The sequence below is a fragment of the Canis lupus genome, chromosome 5, assembly GCF_011100685.1.
Source record: "Canis lupus familiaris isolate Mischka breed German Shepherd chromosome 5, alternate assembly UU_Cfam_GSD_1.0, whole genome shotgun sequence".
In the NCBI taxonomy this organism is placed as follows: domain Eukaryota; kingdom Metazoa; phylum Chordata; class Mammalia; order Carnivora; family Canidae; genus Canis; species Canis lupus.
The window spans coordinates 43,272,120-43,293,094 of NC_049226.1; the positions used below are offsets into that span (position 1 = coordinate 43,272,120).

Here is a 20,975-nt window from a genome sequence, read left to right on the forward strand (position 1 = left end):
TAATTTCTAATGGCTGAGTAATATTCCATTGTATACATACCCACCATTTGCTTCAACGTGGATGGAACTGGGGGGTATTATGCTGAGTGAAAAAAGTCAGAGAAGGGCAAACATTATATGGTCTCATTCATTGGGGAATATAAAAATTAGTGAAAGGGAATAAAGGGGAAATGAGAGAAAATGAGTGGGAAATATCAGAGAGGGTGACAAAACATGAGAGACACCTAACTCTGGGAAATGAACAAGGGGTAGTGGAAAGGGAGGTGGGCTGGGGGATGGGGTGACTGGGTGACAGGCACTGAGGGGAGCAGTTGACGGAATGAGCACTGGGTTTTATGCTATATGTTGGCAAATCAAACTCCATTAAAAAAAATCAGTGGGCTTGGCTCTGGCAGAGCTGAAAGGGCAAGAGGAAAAGGAGTCCTTGCCTTTAAAGAGACAACACAACAAACAACCCTGCAGAGATACAATATAGAAGCAACAATTTGAAAACCACCTAAGGTATGTGGGAGGGAGATTTGTTGACTAATTTGGGGGCATGTGCTAGAGAAGCAGGAATCTCTGGGAGGCATCAGGAACAAAGGAGCTGGCAGGCACTACTTCCCTTTCCTACTCCCCATCCTAAATACACAAACACTTCTGGGAACCAGTGGGGCAAAGACACTCAGTATGTAACCTGCTAACAGTGCACACTGCCACACGTTCTTCTGCAGACACACTCTTTCTGATATGCTCCTGGCCAGAGCCAATCCAAAGTAGTGCCACAAGCTTAGCACTATGCAAACTGTCCTGACAAGGTCCACCACTACTCCAAAGTGACCTCTGCTCCACAGAGGAAGAAAGATCACCACACACATATCAACACTGTGGTTCCAGCAGTAGGCTGAGGACAGAGAGCTGATTTGACTGCAGATCCCACCCATCAGTGAAAGCTAAGGGGACAACATGGGGAAAGTGCCTACCATCACTCTGGCAAACATGTGGTGTGAATCAACTTAAGCCCAAAGCATCCCCAGACTGCCACATTACAGGGAACACATCCTGTCCACAACAGAAAAAGAGAAACTTCAGATGGCTGCAGTGGAGGCAAAAGCAGCTCAGCCACACACAACACACACAAGAGATACCACTTAAGCACCAGGGTCTGGAAAACAGGGAAACTGCACTGAAGGCAGTTCAAAACCTCTTCTTAATAAGGCCACTACTTTAAAAGCAGGACATGTCGCTGATTGTAGAACCACTTAGAAACAGACAGAGTCAGACAAAATTAGGAGACAGAGGAATATGACCCAAATGAAAGAATAGAACAAACTCAAAGAATAGACCTAAGTCATATTCTTATGGACAATTTAAAGTAATGGTTATAAACATATGCACTAGACTAGAGAAAAGAGCAGAGGACACCAGCAAAACACTTAACAAGGATATAGAAAACATAAAAGAACCAAAGATAAACAATTTAAGGACTAAAATTGAAAATACATAGAATGAATGGATGGAATAAACAGATGAGATAAAGCAGAGGAATGGATTAGCAACCTGGAAGACAGAGTAATAGAAAACAATCAAGATGAACATAAGAATGAAAAAATAATAATACAAATGGGAAAATAGGGATGGCTGGGTGGCTCATTTGGTTAAACGTCTGTCTTCAGCTCATCTCATGATCCCAGAGTCCCAGGATCCAGCCCCTGCTTCCCCCCTCCATCTGTTACCCCCCCCCACATCCGCTCATGCGCACTCTCTCTCTCTCTCCCAAATAAATAAATAAAATCTTAAAGAAATAGTGAAAATAGACTTAGAGAACTCAGCGATACCATCAAATGCATTAACATTCACATTATAGTAATCCCAAAAGTGAAAAAGAGAGAAAAGGGGGCAGAAAATTTATCTGAAGACATGATAGCTGAAAACATCCCAAATCTGGGGAAGGAAACAGAAATCCAGATCCAGAAGGCACAGACAGCCCCCACCAAAATCAACCCAAGGAGGTCCACACCAGGACACACAGCAATTAAAATGGCAAAAAAAAAAAAAAAAAAGTGATAAAGAGAGAATTCTAAAAGCAGCAAGAGTGTTGGGGTGTCTGAGTCACTCAGTCATGTAAGCATGTGACTCCTGATCTCATATCTCAGCTTAGGTCTCAATTTCAGGGTCAGGAGTTTAAGCCTCCTGTTGGGCTCCATGCCTTAAATAGATAAAAAATAAGATAAATTAAAAATTAAAAAAATAAAGGCATCAAGAAAAAAGAAAACAGTTACATACATGAGAAACCCCATAAAGGTATTAGCAGATTTTTCAGCAGAATTTTGCAGGCCAAATTAACTGGCATGAAAATATATTCAATGTGCTGAAAGGGAAAAAAACATGCAGGCAATAATACTCTATCCAGCAAGACTATCATTCAGAATAGAAAGAGATAAATTTTTCCAGACAAACAAAAATTAAAGGACTTCAAGACCATTAAACTATAAAGAATCATTAAAAGGCAATTCTTCAAGAGGAAAGATCATAAGTAGGAGTAAGAAAAGTAGGAAGCACAAAGCAGCATAAATAAGTGTATCTATAAGAATAGTCAAGATATCCACAAAATAAAAGGATGTTAAACATGATACTTACCTAAAACACAGATATACCTAAAACAGAGAAGGGAGAGAAGGAAAGAATGTGTTGAAACGTAAGGGACCATCCAATTAATGGACTGCTATATCCAGAAGATGTCATACAAACCTAATGATAATCACAAATCAAAAATCAGTAATAGATATGGAAATAATAAAGAAAAAAGGAATCCAAGTACATCACTAAAGAATGTCAGCAAACCATGAGAGAGCAAAAGAAGAAAGTAACAGAGAAAAAGTACATAAACAGGCATAAAACAAGTAACAAAATGGAAATACATACTTCTCAATAATGACTTTGAACGTAAATGGACTAAACACTCTGATCAAAAGACACATGTGGATAGAGTGGATGAAAAAGCAAGAGCCATCTATATGCTGCCCAATCAAAGACTTATTTCAGACTTAAAGAAACATGGTCTGAATGTCTAATGTTGTAAAGAAACAGATTGAAAATGAATTTATCAATGCTTCTTTGGAAGTGAAAAGAAAGCCAGGGCAGCAATACTTATATCGGACAAAATAGACAATAAAACAAAGACTGTAACCAGACACAAAGAAGGACACTATACAAACATAAAGGGGATAATCCAACAAGAAGATATACCAATTATAAAAATATATGCACCCACAATAGGAGGACCCAAGTATATTAAGCACCTGATAAATATGCAAAATGTAATCAACACTAACACAATAATAATGAGGGATTTGAACACCCCACTTACAGCAATGGGCAGATCATCCAAACAGAAAATCAGCAGTTACTTTGAATGACACACTGGACCAGATGGACCTACAGATATATTTAGAACATTTCAGCTTCAAACAACGGAATACTTTGCAAGCGCACAAGAAATATTCTCCAGAATACGTTACATATTAGACCACAAAACATGTCTTAACAAATTCAAAAAGACTGAAGTCACTCATACCTGAAATATAAGAAATATTGAAAGGGATTATAAGGGAAAGGAGGGAACTGAGTGGGAAAAATTAGAGAGGGAGACAAACCATGAGAGACTCCTAATTCTGAGAAACAAACAAAGGGTTGCGGAAGAGGAGGTAGGTGGGGGAATGGGACAGCTGAGTGATGGGCACTAAGGAGGGCACTTGATGGGATGAGCACTCGGTGTTATACCATATGTTGGCAAATTGAATTTAAGGGAAAAAAAAGACTGATGCCACACAATACATTTTTTCTGACCACAATGCTGTGAAACTAGAACTCAAACACAAGAAACTATTTGCAAAGAACACAAATACACGGAAGTTAACTGACATGATACTAAGCAATAAATGAATCAACCAAGTAATCGAAGAGCATATTAAAAAATACATGAACAATTGAAAATGAAAATACAACACTCCAAAATCTTTGGGATGAAGCAAAAGCTGTTCTAAGGAAGAACTTGATAACAACACAGACCTACCTCAAGAAGTGAGAAAAATCTCAAATAAATAACCTAACCTTACAAATTAAGGATCTAGATAAAGAAGAACAAACAAAACCCAAGACCAGTACAAGGAAGGGAATACTAGAGTAGGAATAAATGAAATAGAAACTAAAAAAACAACAGAGCAGATAAATGAAACCAGAAGCTGGTTCTTTGAAAAGATCAGCAAAATTGATAAATCTTTAGCAGTACTAATTTATTTATTTACTTTTATGATTTTATGTATTTATTCATGAAAGACACATACACACACATAGGCAAAAACATAGAGGGAGGAGAAGCCAGGCTCCATGCAGGGAGCTTGATGTGGGACTTGATCCCTGAACCAAAGGCAGAGGCTCAACCCATTAGCCACCCAGGCATCCCTAGCAGTACTCATTTAAAAGAGAGGGGGGTGGGGGACTCAAAATCAGGAATAAAACAGAGAGAAAAAAAGTGACACCAAAGAAATACAAAGGATTATAAGAGACTATCATGAAAAATTACATGCCAACCAACTGGGACAACCCAGAAGAAATGTACAAATACTTAGAAACATAAAACCTCCCAAAAGTGAATCAGAAAAGAACAGGAAAACTGAAAAGAGCTGATTACCAGCAAAGAAACTGAATCTGGGGCAGCCTGGGTGGCTCAGGGGTTTAGCGCCACCTTCAGCCCAGGGCGTGATCCTGGAGACCCGGGACTGAGTCCCACGTCAGGCTCCCTGCATGGAGCCTGCTTCTCCCTCTGCCTGTGTCTCTGCCTCCTCTCTGCTTCTCTCTGTCTCTCTCTGTGTCTCTCATGAAAAATAAATAAAATCTTAAAAAAAAAGAAAAAGAAATTGAATCTGTAATCAAAAAACACCCAATGAAATCTAGGACCTGACAGATTCACAGGCGCATTCTACCAAACACTTAAAGAAAAGTTAGTATCTGTTCTTCTCAAACTATTTAAAAAACTAAAATAGGAAAGAAAGCATCCAAATTCATTCAAACATAACCCTGACACCAAAATCAGATAAAAACACTACAAAAAAAGAACTACAGGCCAATATGTCTGATGAACAGAGATGCAAACATCCTCCACAAAATATGAGCAGACTCAATCCAACAATACAGTTTTTAAAAATTACTCATCAGAATCAAGTGGGGTTTATTCCTGGGATGCAAGAATGGGTTGAAATTCACAAGTCAAACAACATGAAACATCACGTTAACAAGTAAAAGGATAAAAACCATATAAACACTTCAATGGATACAGAAAAAGCACTTGACAAAGTACAGCATCCATTAACGGTAAAAACCCTCCACAAAGTAGGTTTAGAGAGAACCTATGTTAACATAACAAAGGGCGTATATGAAAAGCCCATAGCAAGCATCACACTCAATGGGGGAAAACTAATAAAAGCTCTCCCCCAAGGTCAGGAACAAGACAAAACGTCTACTCTCACCACTTCTATTCAACATAGTACTAAACGTCCTAGTCACTGCAATCAGAAAACAAAAGAAAAAAAAGGAACCCAAATTGGTAAGGAAGAAGTAAAACTTTTACTATTTGAAGATGACATGATACCTTATGTAGACTATCCGACTCTACAAAAAAAAAAAAAAAAAAAAGAAACACACAAAGTATTAGAATTGATCAATAAATTCGGTAAGGCTACAGAATACAAAATCGATATACAGAAATCCACTGCATATCTATACACTAATAATGAAGTAGCAGAAAGAAAAATTAAAAAACGCATTTATAATTGCACCAAAAATAATAAAATACCAGGGAATAACTCAGCCAAGGAGGTAAATGACTTGTACTCTGACAACTGTAAGACATGATGAAGGAAACTGAAGACAAAACAAGCAAATGGAAAAATATTCATGCTCATTGACTGGAAGAACATTCTTAACATGTGCATATGAGCAAAAGCAACATGTAGATTTAATGCAGTCCCTACTAAAATCAATATACCAACAGTGTTTGTCACAGAGGTAAGGACAAACAATCCTAAAATTTGTAAGGAACCACAAAAGCCCCCCAATGGCCAAAGCAATCTTGAAAAAGAATAACAAAACCAGAGGTATCACAACCAGGATTCAAGATATACAGGATATATATACAGGATTCAAGGATTCAACAAAGCTGTAGTAATCAAAATTATATGATACTGGCACAAAAATAAACACACAGACCAAGAGAACAGAATAGAAAGCTCAGAAACAAACCCACAATTATATGGTCAAATAATCTTCAACATACGAGCTAAGAATATGCAATGGAAAAGATCTCTTCACCAAATGGTGTTGTGAAAACTGGATAGCAACATGCAAAAGAATGAAACTGAACCACTTTCTTACACCAAACACAAAAATAAACTCAAAATAGATTAAAGACCTAAATGGGAGACCTGAAATCATAAAAATCCTAGAAGAGAACAAAGGCAGTAATTTCTCTGATATCGGCTGTAACATTTTTGTAGGAATGTCTCCTGAGGCAAGGGAAACAAAAGCAAAAATAAACTATTGGGACTACATCAAAATAAAAAGCTTCTGAACAGCAAAAGAACAATCAACAAAATATCTGATTAAACAAGAAGATCTAACAAGAAGATCCAACAAGAAGATCCAACAATTGTAAATATTTATGCCCCTAACATGGGAGCAGTCAATTACATAAACCAATTAATAACAAAATTAAACACATTGATAATAATACAAGAGTAGGGGACTTTAACACCCCACTGACTTTAATGGACAGATCACCTAAGAAGATAAACAAGGGCTTTGAATGACACACTGGACCAGATGGACTTCACAGATATAGTCAGAGCATTCTATCATAAAGTAACAGAATACACATTCTTTGTAAGTGCACATAGAACATTCTCCAGAATAGATCACATACTGGGTCAAAATCAGGTCTCAATCAGTGCCAAAAGATTGGGATCAATCCCTGCATATTTTCAGACCACAATGTTTGAAACAACTCAATCAGAAGAGGAGATTTGGAAAGAACTGAAATACCTGGAAGCTAAAGAGCAAATGTGTCAACCAGGAAATTAAAGAATTTAAAGAATTCATGGAAGCAAATGAAAATGACAACACAACCGTTCAATACCTTTGGGATGCAGCAAAGACAGCCCTAAGAAGGAAGTATACAGCAATACAAGCCTTTCTCAAGAAACAAGAAAGGTCTCAAATACACAACCTAATCTTACACTTAAGGGAGGTGGAGAAAGAACAGCAAATAAAGCCTAAACCCAGCAGTAGAAAGTAATAAAGATTAGAGCAGAAATCAATGAAACAGAAAGCAAAAGAATGGCAAAAGAGATCGCAAGACTGGGAGCTTGAAAAAAATTAATAAGATTGATTGATAAGATAAGATTGATAACTCCCTGGCCAGACTTATCACAAAGAAAAAAGACCCAAATAAGTAAAATTACGAAGGAGAGGAAAAGTCACATACAACAAAGATATACAAACAGGGGATCCCTGGGTGGCTCAGCAGTTTAGCCTCTGCCTTTGGCCCAGGGCGCGATCCTGGAGCCCCGGGATCGAGTCCCACGTCAGGCTCCCGGCATGGAGCCTGCTTCTCCCTCCTCCTGTGTCTCTGCCTCTCTCTCTCTCTCTTCTCTCTCTCTCATAAATAAATAAATAAATAAATAAATAAATAAATAAATAAATAAATCTTTAAAAAAAAGATATACAAACAATTCTCAGAACACACTATGAGCAACTATATGCAAGCAAAGTAGGCAATCTGGAGGTTATGGATGCATTTCTAGAAACCTAAGCTACCAAAACTGAAACAGAAAGAAAGAGAACACCTGAACAGACCCATAACCAGCAAAGAAATTGAAGCAGTCATCAAAAATCAACCAACAGACTAGAGTCCAGGGCCAGATGGCTTCCCATGGGGAATTCTACCAAACATCTAAAAAAGAAATAATACCAATTCTTCTGAATCTGTTTCAAAAAACAGAAATGGAAGGAAAAGTTCCGAACTCTTTCTATGAGGCCAGCATTACCTTGATCCCAAAACCAGACAAAGACCCCCTAAAAAGGAGAATTACAGACCACTATCCCTGATGAACATGGATGCAAAAATTCTCATCAAGATACTAGCCAATAGGATCCAACAGTACAGTGAGAGGATTAATCACCACAGCCAAGTGGGATTTATCCCTGGGCCGCAGCAATGGTCCAACATCCACAAATCAATGTGATACGTCACCTTAATAAAAGAAAGGACAAGAACCATGTCATCCTCTCACAAATGCAGAAAAAGCATGTGACAGAGTACAACATCCTTTCCTGATTAAAACTCCACAGCGTAGCGATTGAGGGAACATACCTCCACATCATAAAGGCCATATTCAAAAAGCCCACAGCGAGTATCATTCTCAATGCAGCCTTTCCCCTAAGATCAGGAACATGACAGAGATGTCCACTCTCACCACTGTTGTTCAACACAGTACTGGTCATCCTAGCCTCAGCAATCAGACAACAAAAAGAAATAAAAGGCACCTGAATTGGCAAAGAAGTCAAACTCTCACTCTTTGCAGATGACAAAATATTCTTTTGCATGAAAACCCAAAAGACTCCACCCCCAAATTACTCGAATTCATACAGGAATTCAGCACAGTGGCAGGATAGCAAATCAATGCACAGAAATCAGTTGCATTTCTATACACTAACAATGAGACAGAAGAAAGAGAAATTAAAGAGTTGATCCCATTTACAATTGCACCCAAAACCATAAGATACCTAGGAATAAACCTAACCAAAGAAGCAAAGCACCTGTACACAGGAAACTACAGAACACTCATGAAAGACATTGAGGAAGACACAAAGAAATGGCAGAAACATTCTGTGCTCATGGAATGGAGAACAAAGATTGTTAAAATGTCTATGCTACTTAGAGCAATCTATAGATTCAATGCAATCCCTACAATTACCATCAACTTTTTTCACAAAGCTGGAACAAACAATCCTAAAATTAGTATGGCAATAGAAAAGACCCCAAATAGTCAAAGTAACATTGCAAAAGAAAACCAATGCTGGGGGTATCACAATTCCAGACTTCAAGCTGTATTACAAAGCTGTGATCATCGAGACAGTATGGCACTGGCACAACAGACACAAGGATTAATGGAACAGAACAGAGAACCCAGAAATGGACCCTCAACTCTATGGTCAATTCATCTTCGGCAAAGCAGCAAAAAATATCTAATGGAAAAAAAGATGGTCTCTTCAACAAATGGTGTTGGCAAAATTGGGAGGCCACATGCAGAAGAATGACACTGGCCACTTTCTTCCATGGTACACAAAAATAGACTCAAAATCGATGAGAGATGGAATCCACCAAAACACTAGAAAATGCAGGCAGCAATTCTATGATCTTGGCCACTGCAACTTTTTCCTAGATATATCTCGAAAGGCAAGGGAAACAAAGGCAAAAGTCAACTATCATCAAGATAAAAAGCCTCTTTTAAAAAAGTAGAATATACCTAGAATTATAAGGAAGAACATAAGCCTGTAATCTTACTAACTAGAGAAGAGTTTTCGGGCACCTGGCTGGCTTAGTCCATAGAGCATGCAACTCTCAATCTCAGGGTTTTGAGCCCCAGGTTGGGTGTAGAGAGTACTTAGATATGAGATCTTTAAAAAGATAAGAGAATAGTCATTGATGATCTATTTATAGTTTTCCAGATTGCTCTCTTTTTTCTTTTCTTTTTTAGATTTTATTTGAGAGAGAGAGAACACGAACAGAAGCAGGGGAGGGGCAGAGGGACAAGAAGCAGACTCTCTGCTCAGTGCCAAGCCTGACGTAGGGCTCGATCTCAGGTCCCTGGGATCATGACCTGAGGCAAAGTTAGACCTTAACCGACTGAACCACCCAGGCACCACTTCAGACTGCTTTCTAAACACCTATACATGTATATATTAATTTTTTGCAAATATGGGATTGAATTGTATATACTATTTCTAGCTTTTAAAAATTAGTATATTATGTTCATTTTTCAATTATAATAATGTAGGTATATGTCATGTTAATGGCTGAACTACATTAGGCACTTTAGATTATTGGAATTTTGCTATTATAAATTTACTGAATTTTATTTATACATTTGGACACCTAGCAGATTACTCTAGTCAGATAAATTCCTAGGATTAAATTGCTGAGCTAATATTTAAAGACTGTGACATATCACCCCGTTGCTCTTTAGAATATTTGTACCACTTTACAGTCCCACTAGAAGATGTACATGAGAACACCTACTTCTCTGAGCCGTCTCTAACATTTGGTGGTATTTTTAATCTTTGAGTTTAGAAGTAAAAAAATTTGTACACATGCATACATGCCTAGAAGAAAATCTGGAAGGCTATAAACCAAAAGGTATATGGTAGTTACCTCTTGATAGTGGTATTACAGCATTCTTAAAGCTTCCTGTGCTTGAATTAATGGAGTATTTACAGAATTATTCACTACTTATATTTTTGTTGCGAATTTGCTTCTTGCTAATATGCGGATATAAGTGCTTTCTATACACTAAAGATGTTAACTCTTTGAATACTCACTCATTCCATGTGTATTTTTTTCCCATGTGTATTTTGCACCGAGTGTCTGTGTGCCGGGTACTTCTCTAAGTATTGGGAAATGCCAAACAGACATTAAACAAAAAGACATTAAAAATGTACCAGTTTTTTTAAAATGTACCAGTATTATAGTATATTTGAAGGGAAAAGTGCTAGGACAAAATAGAACATAAGGAGGATAATTGGATGAGCTGAGGGAGTCGTCAGCGTGGGCCTCATCAAGGAGTGTAAAATATGAGCAAAGACTTGAAGGAGGCATAGGGCACCTGGGTGGCTTAGTTGGTTAAGCCTCTGCCTTTGGCTTTGGTCATGATCCCAGTGTCCTGGGATGAATCCTGCACGGCTCCCTGCTCCACCGGGGGCCTGCTTCTCCCTCTTCCCCTGCTGCTCCCCCTGCTTTGCATGTATTTTTGCTGGCTCTCTCCCTTATTCTCAAATAAATAAAATATTTTTTTTTAAAAAAAGGATTTCCCAGGCTAAACTTCAGGCAACCAGGTGTATAAGCAGGAAGTTTTGTGGACATTAATTGGTTATCACCCATGGCAGCTGTAGAACACACCATTGTTTGTACGTAAACAGTTATAATTTGTTGGGGTCTGCTTTGTGCCCAACGTTTTGAGAGTAATGAGGGTTTTAAAACCAGAAAGACCTAGCATCTATATTTATTGTCGCATTTTCCTGAGTCAGTGCTTAATGTGACTGACAATCCACTCTAAATAGATGAGACAACGAGTGACACCAAGGATTTGCAAAGTTAAGTTTAAATTCAAAATCCATGCCCAACGTAGAGTCACTAAACAGTTGAATCTCTTCAAAATGTAGCGTAAACGTCGAAACTTTTTGAGGTCATATTAGAGCAGATGAAATGAGACACAAGAACGGCAAAGATTGAAAAATCAAAATAAAAGATTACAGAACATTTGAGTTATTTCAGGAGGTGACCGCGGTTACTGACGACGATCCGGGTCTGGGAGGGGTAGACAGGTCCATTTCCACCCATTTGCGTGGAGAAAAGCCCACCCTCCCTTTCCTTAAGCGGAGAGGCTCGGGGATGCCAAGGTTTCAGGGTGGGCAGCCCAGGGCTGGGTTAATGCTGGTCACACAGCGTCAGTAAGTGGCTCTCCGAAGAGAAAAAGACAGTCCCTCCTCCCCCCCCCTGCACTCCAGTCGTGCCCTCCGGAGCCGCTCTGGACCCCGGCCGGTTTAATCTGTGTCCTTCTAACGACAGGACCGTTACCGGAAAGAACTGCAAATCAATGAGACCAAAGCTCCCAGCAACAGGGCTCAGCCACACATCCACCCCATCCCGGGCAACACCCAGGAAGGACGCCTGGAGCGGGGCGCGATTGTTTTTTAAGATTTTATTTATTTATTCATGAGAGAGAGAGAGAGAGAGAGAGAGAGGCAGAGACACAGGCAGAGGGAGAAGCAGGCTCCATGCAGGGAGCCCGACGCGGGACTCGATCCCGGGTCTCCAGGAGCAGGCCCTGGGCTGCAGGCGGCGCTGACCCGCTGAGCCACCCGGGCTGCCCCGGGGCGCGACTTGGAGCCAGGTCCGCGCCCGCCATCCGCCGCCCCCTCTTCGGCGCTGAGCCCGAGGCGCGGCTCCTCAAGCCCAGGCCCTCCCCGGCCCCTCCCGGGCTCCTCACCCGCTCCCCGCTGGGGCTCGGCCGCTCCCGGCCCGAAGGCACCAGCCCCCGGACGAGGAATGGGCTGGGGTCCGGCGCCCGCCGCCGCAGCCACCCCCAGGCCGAAGCCGCCGGAGAGTTCGCTCGGGGTCTGGTGCGGCCGCAGCGCAACGCCGCCCCCGGAGGCGCTGCGGCAGGGGCCAGCTCTGCAGAGCCCCGCTCTTCGGCGCGGAGGGTAGGGTCTCCCCAGCCACGCACCCCTCCTCGTGGGATGGCCCGGGGCGCCGGGCGGGAGGTAGAGGGTGGGAGGCTGAGGCCAGCGCGGCGGGGTGGCGCGCGCCCGGGGGGGGGTGCAGGAGGCGCGGGCGTGGGCGGGAGGCGCTGGGCCCTGGGCCGGGCGCAGGGGGCGAGCGCAGCGAGAGGCGCACCGTGGGCGGGGGCGCCTATCCCTGCTGTTCCACCTGCTTCGCTTGTAGGCTCCCTCGCTTCCTCTCTCCCTCTCTCTCAAATGAATACAATCTTAAAAAGGAAGCACTTGAAGGAGGCGGCTAACCACATAGACGTTAGTAGGAAGAGGATTTTAGGTGCAGGCTGCGCTAAGGTAGGCGCATACCTGTGTTCAAACAGCAGGAAGGAGGCCGCCGCGGGGTGAGCAAGGACTTTGGGAGGTGGAAACCGTTAGAGAGTTATGTCTTCAAAGGTTCACTCTGGTTACGGTGGAGTGAATAGACTGACGGGAGGCAAGTCTGGAAGCAGGAAGACGATTTAGGAGGCTGGATTATCAAAGGGGTGGGATAGGTGGAGAGGAGCACCAGGGCCTCATGTTGGGGGCACTTCCATGTTTGCTTGGGAGAGCAGGGATGGGAGTGGAGACTAAGGATTCGCTGCGGCTGCGGCCAGGAAGAAAACAGAGTCTCAGAAGCCACAGAAAGAACTTCTGTAAAAGAAGAGAGAGGGATCCAATGTGTCCAATGAAATGAGGTCTAGAAGTGACCATTGGAATTAGCACAGGCTAGGTCGTTGGGAACCCTGACAAGTGGTTTTGGTGAAAGAAGGAGGAGGCACAGTAGCCTAGGAGAGCGGGTTCAGGAGTGAATGAGGGGTGAGTATTCGAGATGGTGAGTTTGCTGCGGAATGTAGTGGGGCTTTGGTGGTGGGAGAAGTTACTGCATATTTACGTGGTCATAGGAATGATCTGGAAAAGGAAAATCTGATTCTGTAAAAGAAGGGAATTGGCGGAGCAATGCCTTTACAAAAATAGGAGAAGCCGGGACCCAATGTGCTGTGGAAGGAAATGACTGGAGAGGGAGGACCGTGGATAATTCCTCTTTGTTAGCAGGTAGGAAGGCAGAATGTGTGGGTACATGTGGTGGTAAAAAGCTGGGGAACTTGTCTTTTAGGGCTCAGGGTCTCTCAGTGCAGTAGGAGCCGTGACATCCACTCAGGGTAGAGGAGGAGTAGGGGGGTGTAGACAGTCTTGGGGTGTGGGAGAGTGAACGGAGAGGGAAATAGTGGCATGTCAGACAGCATCAGGGGTCTTCGGGTTGTGTCGTGGATCTAGTGTGATTGTGATGTTTTCTCCAGACCCATTCAGCTGTAGGGGTGCTGGCAAGGTACCAGGGAAGAGTTGGCTTTAAGTAGGCTTGTGGTTTGATGTGAGCAGTGAGGGATGAGGAAGTTGAGGGTGTGTGATTGGCTGTGGGATTTAGGTTGAGGAAGAGGCAAGGATAGCAGAAGGGCAAGAGAGTGTGAGATGTGGTGGTAGGAGTGGATTGGGGGCTTGGGTTGCATCAAAGGATCACAGAGTTGAGGTATGAAGGCAGATGACATGAGGGGTCATAGGTGACTCCAAGCTAGGAGGCTTTAGTAAAGGTGATCTGGAAGTTGCACTGAGGGGACATGCTGATGGAGACACACATTCCATCTCCACGTCAAGTGATTCCAAGGCTGTGGGAGAGACAGACAGTCCCCATTTGACAGTGTTTAAGGGGGGCAGCGTCCTCATAGGACATCCCAGTTTTCCCTGGAGTGCTGAGGTGAATGGTATGTTCACTGGGGGCCTCACAAAGAGCAAAATGGTGCTGATCCAGAGTTTGTTGGGCTGGGTAGGGGGGCTGTGCTGGTGGATCTTCAAATGTCAGCAGTAAGGAGTCCTGGGCTTGGTGAAGGGCATCGTGAAGTTGGTCCCAGTGAACAACTGATGTTGGCAATGAGACAGGAGACATGGGGGCGGGGGTGCGGGGAAGAGAATATTGGAAGTAACCTCTTGACTCTTTGACGTGGGCCAGGAGGTCTGGGACTCGGTCTTGTCTCTCACTGTTAATGGAAGATAGGAGACCCACTAAGGTGGTGTCCTAGATGCGCTGTACTGGTCTCGCTCTAGAATTTCATTGGGTAGAGGTGAGTGCTTTGGGGCTGTTCCTTGCCTCCACTGAGTAGTCTGAAGATGGAGATTGTTAGCCTGAGAGCCAAGACTTCCTGTGGCTGCTGTGATGGTGGGTGCACAGCCTGCAGAGGCATGTTCTTAGTCCATATGTGAAGGATGGCTTCTGTGGCTCCTTCGGGGAGAGGGTAGAATTTATGTTTTAAAAATATCCTTATTCTAACTTTGGAATTAATGAATATTTTATCTGAAGATAGGATTTAAAGATGAAAATAACTTTCACAAAATTTTGAAGGCATTATTACATAGTGTGAGAACCCTGATGTCATTTTGGTACCTGACCATTTGTAACTGAACTTTTTTCTCCCTGGAAACTCTTAGAATCTTTCCTGAGTCTGTGGTGAGTGTCCCCCCTCCCCCGAACTAAATTCTAATTGGCATCAATCCAGAGATTTGTGTGCTTTCATTCTAGGTGATGATTATTACTTTGGTAATTTTCTATTTTTCTTTCTGAGACTACTGTTTTGGATTGCCTGGGTTGGTCTATTTCCAGTATTTTTCCTTTTTTTGTTTGTTTGTTTTTCTTTTGTTTCAGTGCAAACAGACAATGTTCTAGATAAAGTTTCCAAGTTTTTTCCTACTCTTCTATTAAATCATTTGGCAGTCATAATTTTCAGAGCTCTTTTTTTCTGGTCTTTCATTTCTTTTATAATGGCTCCTTTTTGTGGATGTAATAGCTACTTCAATGTTTTCTGAGAATTCTAATTGAGATATTTTTCGAAGTTCTAGAAATTATCCTTGTCTCGAGTGTTGTTTACTTTGTTCATCTTTATTTTTATCTCTCAAGCTGCTCCTTCTCCTGCATTTGATTTATGGCTGTCTTTTAGGTTGCTTGTGTGGGCTCGTGGGTATCCAGGTCTCATTTCTGTTAGGTCCTCATGTGAGCTGGGCGGTTCTTCTGGATGGCTTCATTCAAAAGGGCAAGCAGGCTGAGGAGCCTTACATTCATGCCAGGTGTTTAACGCTGGTGTCACCACCATAGCTCCACTCTGCATGGCCATTTCATATGCCTTTTCTGGAGAAGAGCCTTCCTAGGTGTGCAGCATCATGTTGACTCTGCTGTTTTGTTTGTAAGGGTTGGGGAGCAGGAGTGGAGTACTGCCCGGCATGGGCATCTGACAGACTTTCACTCAACCCCTCCCTCTGGACTCCCTCCTGCCTTGCCTTCCTACTGTAGTCAGGAAACATTTCTGCAGTTCTTCCTGGCAAATTGGTTTTCTGCTTCCAGGCCCTTTTGTTCTTGTTTTGGGCCACAGCTTTCATTTCTTCTACATACCCCATCTGCTTTTCAGATTCTAGAATCTGAGGTAAGCTTGAGCTAGGACTGGTGGCTCGCATCCAGATTGCTTCGCTTTGTTAGATGTCCTGTCATTTTCATGCACTCCTAGAAGTTACTCTTGCCACTTTTACTTGAAGCTTATTTTACTTAACATATGACTTAATTTGAAGAACTTCGATGGGCTAATAAAAGTAAGTGATAGCTATGTACAGTTTTGAGGAATTGGATTTAGGGGGAAGTGGTTAATTTAACTGGCTCTGTTCATCATAATGTTCTAATGGTCAGAACTACAGTTGACCCTTGAACTGCATGGGTCCACTTATATGCCGATCTGTTTCAATAAATATATAGTACTGTAAATGCATTTTCTCTTCCTTATGATTTTCTTAATACATTTTCTTTCCTTTAGTTTATTGTAAGAATATGGTATATAATACATACACAAAGTGTGCGTTACTTGACCGTATATGTTACATGTAAGGCTTCCAGGTAACAGCAGTTGAATTCAGTAGTTAAGTTTTGGGGGAGTCAGAAGTTAGACATGGATTTCTAATTATGCAGGAGGTCAGTGTCCCTAACCCCCATCTTGTTCAGGGGTCAGGTGCACATGCTCTTCTTGGAATGGGGGTGCTTTAAATATAATATAAACCTAAATGTCATGACTTGTTTATTTCATGTCACCATCTTGCCTCCCCACCAGCTTTTATTTATTTATTTATTTATTTACTTATTTATTTTTTAAAGATTTTATTTATTTATTCATGAGAGACACAGAGAGAGAGGCAGAGACATAGGCAGAGGGAGAACCAGGCTCCATGTAGGGACTCGATCCCAGGACTCCAGGATCATGCCCTGGGCCGAAGGCAGGTGTTCAGCCACTGAGCCACCAAGGTGCCCTGGGTCCATCTCTTTATTTAGGATTAATTTCTAGAAGTGGAAGCCCTGGGTCCAAACCCAGAATATTGTGAATTTTAATTGATATTGCTAACTTAAACTCTAAAAAGGTTATGTTAATTTACAAGGCAAAAAAAAAATGCTATTTCTTTGGATACCTAACAATCCACATCTTTGCTAACATGATGGGTAAAATGTGTTTTAATTTTCATTTTTTAATTCAGCGAAGTTTAATTTAGTTTCCATCTTCATAATTTTGGTTTCTAGCATTATCTATTTTCAATTCATTACCTTCTTAATTTCTTTTTTTTAATATTTTATTTTATTTAATCATGAGAGATACAGAGCAGGAGAGAGAGAGGCAGAGACACAGGCAGAGGGAGAAGCAGGCTCCATGCAGGGAGCCCGATGTGGGACTTGATCCCGATCTCCAGGATCACACCCTGGGCTGCAGGCGGCGCTAAACCGCTGTGCCACTCGGGCTGCCCACCTTCTTAATTTAGCCATGTGCTGTTATTACTCTTTTTTATAAGGAACTGCCTATTCTTCTTACATCATAACATCCCATGGAATCTCACTGAAGATCTAAAATAGTTTTTAGAGGTCTCAGACATTTCTTTTTAACCTTTAAAAAGGTAGTGTCCTACCTGCCTCTTTACTGTCCCTATGGAATTATTAGAGTTCTCAACTTACTGATTTCCTACTCAGGAAATCAGAACTTTTTCAGAAGTGTGATATAGAGAAATCAAAGTTCCTATTTTGATCTAATTTTCTTTTAATATTTGAGCCCTAGCTTTTCTGTTTTTAACCCATTTCTGAGTTTTGAACAAATCTGTCTAGTCCTATCTTTTTAAGTCCTGGTTTCAACTCATGCTATCAGGGATTGTCTCTCTTTGGCTCTTGGTAGATATGTTACCCTTGGCAGGTGCTGGTCCTTGATGGGCAACACACAGTTATAGCAAGAAATGTTTCACAAATGATGTCTGATATGGTCTAGTTAAGATTAATAAATTCACACTGCTTAGAATTATCCATTGACTTAGATTCAACAAAAGTTTTTTTTTTCTAATATTAAAATACAGATAGAATTGTTTGGCGGGCGGGGGGGACTAACTTGAAATAAATCAAAAAATATCTTCACATTAATCTTTCTTCTCATATACTTCAAATTTGTACTTAATGCCTTTCTCCTCCTGGACATCAGAAAGAACACCTGGGTATTCTGGCGGAAGTTTATATTTCTCCAAATCAATTTCTGGGAAAAATGTGTCACTTTCAAATTCATGCATAATCCTTGTCACAAATAGTCTAAGATGGCCTGGTTTGTTCATGGCTTCCTTATAAACAGAACTGCCTCCCACTATCCAATCCATGTCCACTTTATTTGCTAATTCTGGTTGCTCAGTAAGTTTTAAAGCATCATCCAGATTTTGGCAAGAAAATGAGCTCCTTGTGGAGGTTCCTTGAGGTCTCTGCTGAGAACTATATTAATTCTGTCCTTTAAAAGTCGATTCTTCTCAGGAATAGAGAACCATGTCTTCCAACCCATAATCGCCAAATTCTGTTTACCTTCCACAGAGGAGTTCGTGGTCATTCTTTGGAAATACTTGAATTCATTCCTGAGTGGGGCCCAGGGCAGGTCCCCGTTCCTGCCGATGCCCATGTCCTGGGACACGACGACGATGCGGTTCAGCGTGCTACAAAAATGAGGGGAAATTATAAAAAATAAATAACTTACACTTGTGCTTTCTGATTGCTTCTAAGTACTCTATGTTCTCTTTGTCAGAGAAATTAAAGCTAGGTATTTTAAACTATATATTGTATTTTTCTGTAGTGAAGATAGCATGTCATTCCAAACTATGTGGTTCAATACTTAAGCCCATGTTATAGAATTGAAGAGTGAAAGTACTTTTGTATGTTTATGTTAAAAAATCTTAATGGATGTTTGTATTTCTCTTGATGAAAAGTGTCAAATATGTATGAAAATAGTGAGAATGGTATTAACTCCCCACACTTAGAAGCAATAAAGGAAAAAAATGGTAAATTGGACTTCTTGAAATTGAAAGCATTTGTGCCTTGAAAGACTTATAAAGACAGTGAAGAGGCAACACAAAGATGGAAGAGAATATTTGCAAACCACATTTATGATAAGGGACTGGCATCCAGAATACATGTGTTACAATTCAATAAAACAAAAAATCAATACTGTAAAATGGGCAAAGAATTTCAATAAACATTTGTCTAAAGAAGTTGTAAAATGACCAATAAATACGAAATGATGTTCAACATCTTTAGACATCAGAGACATATACGGGATCGAGTCCTGCATCAGGCTTCCTGCATGGAGCCTGCCTCTCCCTCTGCCTGTGTCTCTACTTCTCTCTCTGTGTCTCTCATGAATAAATTTAAAAAAAATAAAATCTTTAAAAAATAAATAAAGTAGGTTTTAAAGCCTTGATTAGATTAATAGTCAAGGGTTTTTGGGCATGTGTGTAATTTCTCATACTTCCCGACCCTGACAGTTTTTTTTTTTTAACTGACCAGTGATAAGTTCCTATACCATTATTTAGAAATGCTGTATTCTACTTAATGGAAAAATATGGTTAGTTCATTTATTTGCTATTTTTAGGGATTCTTGGGTATTTAGTTGATAAAATAGTTTGGTCTCAATGATTTTTGTTTTCTCAAGCAGACTCACCTATTGATGTTTGTTTACAATCCTGGATAAATAATGAGAACAAGGTAATCTTTCATATGTTATCAATTTCTGGAGTGTTATTGAGAGAGTGCAAGTTTCTATTTCACATGTGCAAGTGTTAAACTGTAGTAATATTAGAAGTCTTATACTTTAAAAGCAGAAATCCAAGTTAACTGCTTCAAGTAACCAGGATGTGAGTAGTCCCAGTCCAGGGCTTCATGTGTCATCAGGACTTCACCTTTGCCCTACTTCACCCCTTGCTGGCTGCCTCTAGAACAATAGCTCCAGGAGGGAAAGTGTTTCTCTTTGTTTCATTTATTGTATCCTGAGTGCCTGGCACATAGTTGGTACTCAGTAATTGGTTGAATGATCAAGAGGCTGCCTTCATTTGTGGACAACCGAAGCCTATTCTGTAGGTTGCTTTGAGTTCTGTTGTTTCCTTCCCTGTGCAGAAGCTGCTTACCTGGATGAAGTCCAATAGTTCATTTTTGCTGTTCTCTTGCTTCTGATGATGTGTCTAGTGAGTAGTTGCTACAGCTGGGGTCAGATATGTTGCTGCCTGTGTTCTCTTCTAGGATTTTGATGGATTCCTGTCTCACATTTAGGTGTTTCATCCATCTTGAATGTATTTTTAGGAATGGTGTAAAAAAAGTGGTCTGGTTCCATTCTTTTGCATGTGGCTGCCCCATTTTTCCCAGTATCATTTGTTGAAGAGACCATCTTTTTTCCATTGGATCTTCTTTCCTGCTTTGTCAAAGATGAGTCGAGCAGATGGTTGTGGGTCAATTTCTGGGTTTTCTGTTAAGTATTGATCTATGTGTCTGTTTTTGTGCCAGTATTATACTTGATGACTCCAGCTTTGTAATAGAGCTTGAAGTTTGCTACTGTGATGCTTCCAGATTTGCTTTTCTTTTTCAGGAGTGCTTTGGCTATTTGGGTCTTTTGTGATTCCATATAAATTTTAGGATTGATTGTTCTAGCTCTGTGAAAAATGCTGGGGATATTTTGATAGGGATTGCATTGAGTAATGTAGACATTTTAACAATGTTTGTTCTTCCAGCCCAGGAGCATGGAATGCCATTCCGTTTCATTGTGTCCTCTTCAATTTCTTTCATAAGTGTTCTGTAGTTTTCAGAGTACAAATCATTTACCTCATGTTGGACCCCTTTTGGTATCTGAATCTGTTGATAAATGTCTGTAATGAGCACAGTATAAATTTTGGTTTTGGTATATTGCTTAAAATTGGTTCATATATAGTTTAAAAGAGTACAGTGAGTACTTTATAGTCTGATGGTTCATATAATCATTTATATCTACTACATAATTATTTCCCATAAAGTTTTGGAATAAGTTATGAAAGGCAAAACTTATGGCTCCTCT

The 20,975-nt window shown here is 40.9% G+C and overlaps 1 long non-coding RNA gene and 1 pseudogene across 1 annotated transcript; one reads left to right on the forward strand and one right to left on the reverse strand.

The window, feature by feature from the left end:
• The first annotated feature begins 12,327 nt into the window (after positions 1-12,327).
• Positions 12,328-19,639, forward strand: LOC119876298. The gene is made up of 3 exons (XR_005359621.1): positions 12,328-12,516; positions 18,476-19,499; positions 19,590-19,639. It is a non-coding gene; the product is annotated as an uncharacterized LOC119876298 (long non-coding RNA).
• LOC119871868 overlaps positions 17,934-20,975 on the reverse strand; it is an 82,748-nt pseudogene continuing 79,706 nt past the window's right edge.